Below are 7,475 nucleotides of genomic sequence, written 5' to 3' on the forward strand. Positions count from 1 at the left end.
GGTCCTGACATATTTGACCTCCATTTGCTTCACCCTCATAGGGCAATGGTTTAACTGACCCCCAGTCCATTTTCAGTGACCATGAAACATGAGTTCAAATGCCAGCTGTGCCTTACTGTATTACTTTTTCTCTCTTGCTGGTGACCTTGGGCAAATCACTTTGCTTCTCTGAACATGATATCTTTCCTCTGTAAAGTGGGGTTGTCCACTTATTGGGCTGGTGAGATATTCAAATATTTAATAAGGGTTTTGAAAATCATCAAGAATCGTACAGGAGGCGGGGATGAGCTGTTATTAAACTCTCACTCAAAACTGGCCTAAGAATGGGCCAGAAATTCCTTCAGGCCTGTTTGTACTGTGCCTTGCACGTAGCAGACACGTGGCAAATATTTGCTGAATGATTGGAATCCCAGGGGCTGTTTGAGTCGTGGTGGATCTCCACATAGCACTCGGGCTGTGCTACTTTACGTCCCAACTGCGGATCTCTGATGGGACAGCTGGGAGGGTGGGCTGTGGGCCTGCAGCAGGGCTGTCTGCTACCTGCTTGGTGCCAAAGTCCACTTACTCGTCTGAGATGGGGCATCTGTCAGCCAAGGTAGGAAGATAGATTTCTAACAGCTGGTGGGGGTGGGGGTGGGAGGGGGCTTGTGTTTTTCTGATCCTGTTGTAGCTGTTTGGGGAATAAATTACTGTGGCTTTACAGCCCTGACAGGAGTTTCTGGAAAATCTAATTGGATGAATCCCAAAAACTGAATTCTTTTTCGAGTTTCCAAGTCCCTCAGATCCTCATTTGGAAGGAAAATGGGGTCGGCCTCTTTGCCTTTGACAGACACCCGATCACCCTCCTAAGGGGGTCACCTCTCCTTGATCTTGGAAGTCTTTTTTCCCAAAGGACTCCAAGAACATGGCTGAGCCACTCAGACACACAGCCACTCCCCGAGGGTAAAGAGGCAGCTTTGGAAGCCTTGTCACCTCCTTGGCCAAGCAATCGAGCCAATCAGGACAGAGCTGGGGGCTGGGGCGGGGCGCGGGAGAAGCCGACTTCCCGCCCAGGCTCCTCGCCCTGTCCTCTGTTCCTCTCTCCTAAGAAATGGGCATTGACATCCAGAGAATGCTTTTACACCAACCGATGTAGGTGCACACGGCTTAACAAGCACTGGCGATGCTCTATTTATTGTCAATTAAATTAAACACCCAGCCCGCCCCCCCGCCCCAGCCCCCATCTTAGAAAAATGCTCTGTGTAGCCAAACATCTGTAGCCCAGGATATGTGATCTCCCTCTGTTTTGTTTTGCTCCAGACAAAATGGTGGAAAAGCTGAAATTTATGCCTTTGGAATCTGAGGCATTAACTGTTGTAAATCAGCATTTGATGCCCAAAGGTAGCAATTACCGCTCTCATTAATAGATTTCCCCAGCCTCCATCATAAAACAACTCTGGAAATGTCTCCAGGGGTCAAGCACCCTGGGCGTAGAGGGAGGCCGCATTCCCCTCCCCAGGGCCAGCCCAGGGGATGTGAGAGAAAGTGCACACACACAGGGTCCCCCAGACAGGGCCGGGGGGCTGCGGACATGAGGTGCAGGTCGAGCAGAAGCCCCACATCTGTGCAAGGCCTCCCAGGCAGGGGATCAGAAGCACTGGGTCTTGAAGAGGAAAAGACTGAGGAGGGAGGACGGGGGTGGGGGTGGGTGGGGGGGGTGCTGAGGGAGGGAGGGAGACGTGCGGGTTGGAGGGCAGGGGTAAGGAAGGCTGGCATCTCTATGACTACAGGTGACTTTCGTCTTTGGGAACACCAGGGCCGGAGGGCATCTTGCCTTCAGTAACGACCTGGGCACAACGGGGGCCCCGGGAACTTGTCCAGGGTCACCTGGCAAGTCAGTGGCTAACTCAGCCATGACCATGAAGAAAAATGCAGAGGCCTGCCCAGTGTTGACCGTGGACCCTTTCTGTCTCTCTTTGGTTGGAACATAAACTGGATTTGTACCCAGGAAATAATTTCTTCTGTTCTGTAGATGGAAGCAGGGTGACGATGCCGAGGCCACACACGTGGCCCCTGGAAACGGTAGGTGAAGAGGCCTCGCTGGGCTGGAGGGATGGGCCGAACCCCCTCCGGGCATCCCTTTATACCTGGGGATGGGTGTGAACGCCGGGCAAAAGAGAACAGAGAGTTCTCGCTGCTGCTCGCTGATTCCCACCCTAGTTTTGTGTTATTTTTCTCTTCCGGTGGGATTCTGACATCTCTTTTTCTGGGATATTCGTTTGTAGAAAGAATCCATATGGGATTTGGATTTGACGGGGCCTGTGTAAGAATCCTAACTGCACCCTTAGCTGATGAACAAGCTGTGAGGCCTCGTGAAAGAAAGTCTCAGAACCTCTTCCCTCCTCGTCTGCAACGGGCACCGTGGTTCCTCCATGAGACAGTGCTGTGAGGGTGGGTGCCCAGCTGTGTGTGCAGCGTGTGTGCCAGGCTGAGCAGCTGGCACAGGGTAGGTGTTCACAAAGTACTTTCTGAGTGAATGGAAAAGAAAAGGTATCTATTGGTGTAGAACAAGAGCGGGGTATCCTACCCTTCTGGGTCAGTTTAATTCTCCCCCTTGCAATTTACTCAGATGCAAGAAACCAAAGGCTTCCTGGTACTCGGGCAAAGCTTGGCTCAGAGAAGCTGCCATGCCGCTCGGGGCGCACAGCGGAGCACCCAGCGGGCAGTCGGCTCCCTATGCGCCATGCCTCCCGGCCCTGAACCTCGCTTCTCGTCCATAGCAACTCCACCAGGCTGATTGACAGAGAGCATTGCCCCTTGTTTGTTCATTTTTGTTGTGGTAAAATATACATAACATAAAATTTACCATTGTCTCCATTTTTAGGTGGGCAGTTCAGTGAGATTAAGTACCTTCACATTGTTGTACAATCACCACCACCGTTCGTCTCCACATCTTTTGCAACATTCCTGTACTCGTGAAATAATAACTCCCCCTCTCCTTTCACCCAGCCTTGGTAACCTCTAATATTTCCTGTTTCTGTGAATTTGACTGTTCTAGGTAAACTCATGTATGTGGAATCATACAATACTTGTCCTTTTGTGTTTGGCTTATTTTACTGAGAATAATGTCTTCAGGGTGCATCCGTGCTGTGACATGTGTCAGAATTTCATTTGTTTTTAAGGCTGAATAATATTCCATTGCTTGTATGTACCACATTCTGCTTATCCATTTGTCCATCAATGATCATTTGCGTTGTTTCCACATTTTGGCTGTTGTGAATAATACCGCCATGAACGTGGGTGTGCCATTATCTGTTTGAGTTCCTGCTTTCAATTTTTTGGATATATACCTAGAAGTGGAATTACTGGATTGATGGTAATTCTACATTTCCTTTTTTGAGGGACCACCATACTAACCCTTTTTAAAGCTTTCCCAGTGGAAGGGCAGTGCTGCAGGGGTGGTGTCTGATGAGAATAGATGCTCTGGGCCTTTCCAGAGTTAGGGCTGGGGGCTGGGGGTGGACCCTGGAGCTGGCACAGGGCACCCCTTGGCAGTTCAGCACTGCCCTCCACCAAATGGGACCCGTTTTACACTAAGCCCTGGGAGAAAGGAAGCCCTAGCTCTGTTCACCATGGATGGACAGAGATCGTTTTGCTTCTTATGATTAAACACCACCTAAGTCCCCCACCCCATCTATGCACACATCAACTCCAGATTTGGTTCAGAAAGGTGACTTAAGAAGTTTGAAGATGTTGTGATTAAATGCATGGGCTTTGGTGCCAGTTCAAATTCTGGTTTACAACAAGGACCTACTATATAGCAGAGGGAACTATATTCAATATCTTTTAATAACCTATAATGGAAAAGAATCTGAAAAAGAAAATATGTATATCATTACATATATATTTTATATATATATATATATATATATATAAAACTGAACCTCTTTGCTATATACCTGAAATAAACACAACATTGTAAATCAACTATACTTCAATTAAAAAAAAGAACAAAAACCCAAATTCTGGTTTAGTCACTTACTAGGTAGGGATCTTGGACAAATCATTGAACCTGAGAGCGTCAGTGTTCACATATAAAATTGGGGTCACAGGTTGTTGTGGCCTTAGAGGGACATTGGATGTGAAAAGCTGTGCACGGTCTTGGGCCAGAGGGAGCTCTGTCCAAGGACTGGGATTCTGTTCTCAGAGGCTGCTGACCACGCCATGACTGGAGGGGTTAGAAGATGTCCCCGACTGGCCGCTTGGCTCTGCCTCACCTGCCTGCTCTGCAGGTGGAGGGTGCTTGAGCCCCGGGTGTTCCACGTTCACTGCCGGGCCTCCCAGGTCCCGAGGCGGGCGCTGCCTGTGGGGAACGGCCCATAGTGGGGGGATTTATTATCTCTGGTCTCCGGTGCTTCACGGGTCATGTGACATGGCTCATCCTTAATTACACCTAATGTTAAAGGTTAGTCCACCTCTGGGATGTTTCCCAGCTTGAAGGTGCCTATGGAAAATTAGTTCATTCATAAAACACAGTGTCAAGTTACAGACCCAAATGGCCTCCCCCAGCCTCTGGTGGAGATGGGGTTGGTGGAGGCTGCTGAGAAACATCCCCAAGCTTGCCTCCTGACTCATCCGTTACCTCTAACAGGGTGTCAAATGAATGATTCCCTTCCAGAAAGATAGCAATCGTGCCCAGAGGAAGGGGGAGTTCAAAGGGCTTCAGAAGCATCGAACAATCACTCAGATGGACAGAGGTCAGCATGGGGGAAGATGAGGCCCAGGAAATTTCATGGTGGTTGTTCAGCTTCCCTGTTCCTCAGCAACTGTCCCCCCACCCCCATGGCTGCTATACTTTGTATGGTCAATGGAGACATTGCCAAGCTGCTGAGAAGTGCTGGGGCCCCGACTCCACCCTGGGCAGCGCCCCAGTGGGTCCAGAAATCATCACAAGTGCCTGCCCTCCAGGGCGGCTTTGCTGGGTCCAAGTTCTGTTTGCTCTAAAGATGACTTCCCATCAGTCCAAAATTTATTAAGTCATCCAGCAAATATTCATTGGGCACTCACTGTGCCAGGTACTATTCTAGAACCTGGGAATGGATTGCAGTGACCAAACAGACAAAACAAGAATGGCTACCCTCCCAGGGTGTCCATTCTAGTGGTGGGGGGAAAGACAGACAAAGAACGAAATGTAGTAGTAAAATGATAGCGTTATCTGATGGTGATAAGTGCTATGGAGAGAAAGAAAGCAGAGGAGGGAGAGAAGAAATACTAGCCTGGGTATGTGCTGCAAGTTTTGATAGGGTAGTCAGAGAAGGCCTTACTGTAAGTTGAGAGTGGAGCAAAAAAAGGAAGGAGGTGAGGCAGTAAGCCATGAAGAGATCTGAAAGGACAGTTGCTCCAGGCAGGGTGAATAGCAAGCGCAAAGGCCCTGAGGCAGTAGCATGCAGGTCTGTTTGAAGAGTAGCAAGGAGGCTGTGCATCTGGAGTAGAGAGAGTCAGGAAGAGTAACAGAAGATGAGGTCAGGGAAAACAAAGACCATGCATAGGTTTCTGTGCCTCTAGCCCTGTGCTCAGCGTTTTCTGGCCTTGACCATGGATGTAATATGTCGGCTGTAATGTTTTAGAGTAGGGATCAGCAGACTACAACCCTTTGCCCAAATCCATCCAGCTGTTTTTGTAGATCAAGTTTGACTGGAACAAAGCTGTACCCATTCATTCACATATTGTCTATAGCTGCATTCAAGCTAGCAGGTCAGAGCTGAGTCATTGTGACACTGACTGGATGAACTGAAAGCCTAAGGTATTTACTACCTGGTCCATGTTTTAGGGCACGGGCTTTGGCGTTAGACCACATTGGTTCAAATCCCTGCTCATTTATCATCCAAGCGGCCCTGGGCAAGTTACTTAACTTCTCGGAGCTTTATCCTCCCATCTGTAAAATGCTGATAGTATCTATCTTACAGAGTTTGCTGAGGTTAGATAAAACAACTAATATGGAATGCATGCACCTGATAAATCCAAATACTTTTTAAGGAGTCAGCAGTGGGTGCACAGTCCTGACTCACAGGGACAATATCTTAGCAAAAGTTTTCATTGGTCTCGGTTTTCATTAGTCTCAGTTTCTCTGTCTGTTAAGTGGGGATAATTATTTGTGAAACTAAAATGAGATAAGGTGTATGGCTTGTAGCAAGCACATATTAAATAGAAGTTGCTGCTTTTATTTTCATCAGCTTTACCCTCCATCGTCTCCTGTGTGGGGGGCCATCTGCAAATTCTCCAGGATCTGGGAGAAAAATCCAACATCTGTCTGTATATCCATGTGCTGCTGCCCTGCTACCAGCTCCTGGTACATACCTCAGCTGGTGGTGCGCAGAAGGGAGTGAGTATGAAAAGCCCTCCCTTTCCCACATCTTGACATCCGGCCTAAACCCACTGCTACCTGAAAGAGCGCCAACCTGTTCAGCATGTTTGAATTTGCAGATAACCTCTTATTTATTCTCAGAGTATCCACAAAGCTGAAGCTTGTCATGGGTTTTTATCATGTGGCAATAAGTGCTGCTGGGGAAGGTCTATCTTCGCAAAGCCCAATTAGCGTATTTATTTATTAGGCTCTTTTATCATCAGGTAAGAGTAATAGGAGGGTCATTGTAGGATTCTGCCCGCTGAAGCCGGTTTGAGCATTTGCCGATTGGCGGGGGTGGATGGCAAGTGGTAAGAATTTGGGATGGGATGGCGGTCTGGGCTTGGGAAATGTTGATTCTGTTGGAGGACTTTGTCACGCCGCCTGGCTGTGATGACAATCCACTTGAGTTACATTGCATTAAAAAAAAAAAAAAAAAAGTGGCGAGAGTCCAGTGGTTGAAATGCAGACACCCACATGTATTTATATTTGCAGTGCCTGGGCCATGTGTGCAGTGATACAGCGAACAAGAAAGTTGTGGAACTGAAAATAACATATGTCTGTCTCAAGTGCCAGAGGAAATTGTAGCACTGGCGGAGGACTTGTCACGCCGCCTGGCCTGTGATGAAAACCCATTTGATTTACTTTGCTTAAAAAAAAAAAAAAAAAAGTGGCGAGAGTCCAGTGGTTGAAATGCAGACACCCACATGTATTTATATTTGCAGTGCCTGGGCCATGTGTGCAGTGATACAGCGAACAAGAAAGTTGTGGAACTGAAAATAACATATGTCTGTCTCAAGTGCCAGAGGAAATTGTAGCACTGGCGAGAAGGGGAAGGGTCCAGATTTAGAGATGGGGAAAGAAATATGCTCCTTGTTCAACCGTGGTGTTTATACACAAGCCCTCATTTCTCCTCACACATAATGAACAGCCACAAAACCGACAGGAAAACAAATGCAAAACGGGGCAAGTTGATTGCTTCTTTGAGAGCTCGTTGGCGTAACGGAGTCCTGGATTGAAAATAAAGTTCAGGCAGATTGAACTCTGACCCCCCACCCCCTTGTTGCAGTTTTCTGAGTTCCTGGGATCTTGT

The 7,475-nt window shown here is 48.0% G+C and overlaps 1 long non-coding RNA gene across 2 annotated transcripts; it reads left to right on the forward strand.

Moving 5' to 3' along the window:
• Nucleotides 1–434: 434 nt before the first annotated feature.
• On the forward strand, nt 435–3,778 carry LOC102982433 (uncharacterized). 2 transcript variants are annotated; one of them, XR_447991.4, is made up of 4 exons: nt 435–595; nt 2,012–2,061; nt 2,265–2,485; nt 2,864–3,778. It is a non-coding gene; the product is annotated as an uncharacterized lncRNA (long non-coding RNA). The 2 variants fall into 2 exon arrangements; XR_002891421.2 differs by lacking the exon at nt 2,864–3,778 and adding an exon at nt 2,609–2,854.
• The last annotated feature ends 3,697 nt before the right edge of the window (nt 3,779–7,475 follow it).

This window comes from Physeter macrocephalus, chromosome 20 (genome assembly GCF_002837175.3).
Source record: "Physeter macrocephalus isolate SW-GA chromosome 20, ASM283717v5, whole genome shotgun sequence".
In the NCBI taxonomy this organism is placed as follows: domain Eukaryota; kingdom Metazoa; phylum Chordata; class Mammalia; order Artiodactyla; family Physeteridae; genus Physeter; species Physeter macrocephalus.